The following is a 1734-nucleotide window of genomic DNA, read 5'->3' on the forward strand; positions in this document are numbered from 1 at the left end:
GGAGGCCCGCAATAGATGGTACTGCTACGGGCCAATCAGAGAAAGAAGAGTAGCAGTCTTCCTCCAATCAGTGAGGGCTGAGGTCTTCGCTGAGTCAGCTTGTACATGCTCTACTCACAGGACTCCGGATGCAGTGACAAATGCGACCTAGTCAGTAGGCGCGCTCCCGGAGATGGGGGAGAACAACGCAGTATGGGAGTCTATGTTAAATCCAGATAAATGAACTCTAAAAATTGCCATAAAAAACACTGTGTATGATTTTAGGGCTCATGCAGTCGGCACCAGAGCATGTGAAGTGGGACAACCAAACAACCAACTTTGACAGGGAGACATTTAGCTCAGCTCAGTTGAGTAGACTTTTGTACTGACACATGCTACCATACAAAACAAAAGTTATAAGCCTATATCTACAGTAAAATAAATATATAAATAAAGTGCTGCAAGGGACAACCTTTAATCCTCATGATAGCCCATATACTGACCCACTTTTACATGCTGTACAACCAATGTATGAATAAGCCGAATATATACATCCTGTATGGGTAATCACAACCATACTGTGCTTATGGAGAAATATTATTTAAGGTACAAAAATATCCCTCATATAGTATACTGTGCAAAAGAAGAGAAATATTTTCTCAAGGTGCCGACATAGATTAATGAAGTTGGAGTCGCCGACTGTGAGTGTAGAACATCCTCAACACATTTTCGTTTGTTTTGTAATTTCTGAGTGAGATCATGTTTCATAGCTGGACTCAGAAGCTGGTGAATGTATCCAAAGAGACAACTGAAAGATACTTTTCAAAGTCTGTCTTGCAAAGGTCAATGCAGTCCAGAGTTAATGTCCTCTTCATCATGCTAGTTTCCACGGTTGTTGTGAATGCACTAAGCTATTATTAATCGAATAATAAAGATGATCTTGGGTATTTCCACAATGAGGTGTCAGTGATGAAGTTTTCACTACCAAACTGTGTGACTTAGTTTTACTCATAGATGTAAAAGTGTTCTCAGTAGAATTCAGCCGAGCGGGCACAATGGTGTTTGTTTTTGACAGGCCTAGACTCCACGGGTCTGTACATAACATCAACACTGTACACACACCCAGGGAGCTAAATCAGGATCAGTGTAACTTCCTTCTTACTGGAAAGACATCACCCCCGGTTTTCCAAACCACACTGAGCTAAGATGGTAAAGCGCCTGATCTTTGCTGACGTAACTCCCAGTGTTTCTCATAAAAAGTGAGATATTAACACTGAGAAATATTGCTGAAATTGCATTTATTTTTCTTAAGAACTCTCAAGCTGTTCACCGCCTGTTTTGGATGGTTTATTAAATGCAAACACTTTCACATGTACTTTTACGATCACACAAAAAAGGAGGGATTTTTGCTTTTGTGGGTTTTTTTTTAAATAGGTTAAATAGGTTTACTTATTTGGGCCACTGAACATTTATTTGGGCTATGTGTGGTCCCTAAATTAACAAGACTTTGACAGTAGTAGTTCTAATGCCTAAATAAGATGACAAATGTTTTATCAAAATATACTTACAATGGATAAAGTAAAAGTACTCATTATACAGAATGGTCCTTTTCAGAGTTTCATGCAATATATTACTGGGCCATGGTTACTGATTAACTAACATCTATCTATCTATCTATCTATCTATCTATCTATCTATCTATCTATCTATCTATCTATCTATCTATCTATCTATCTATCTATCTATCTATCTATC

Source organism: Haplochromis burtoni, unplaced genomic scaffold, assembly GCF_018398535.1.
Source record: "Haplochromis burtoni strain Fernald_Lab_line unplaced genomic scaffold, NCSU_Asbu1 Contig_140, whole genome shotgun sequence".
NCBI classification, from domain to species: domain Eukaryota; kingdom Metazoa; phylum Chordata; class Actinopteri; order Cichliformes; family Cichlidae; genus Haplochromis; species Haplochromis burtoni.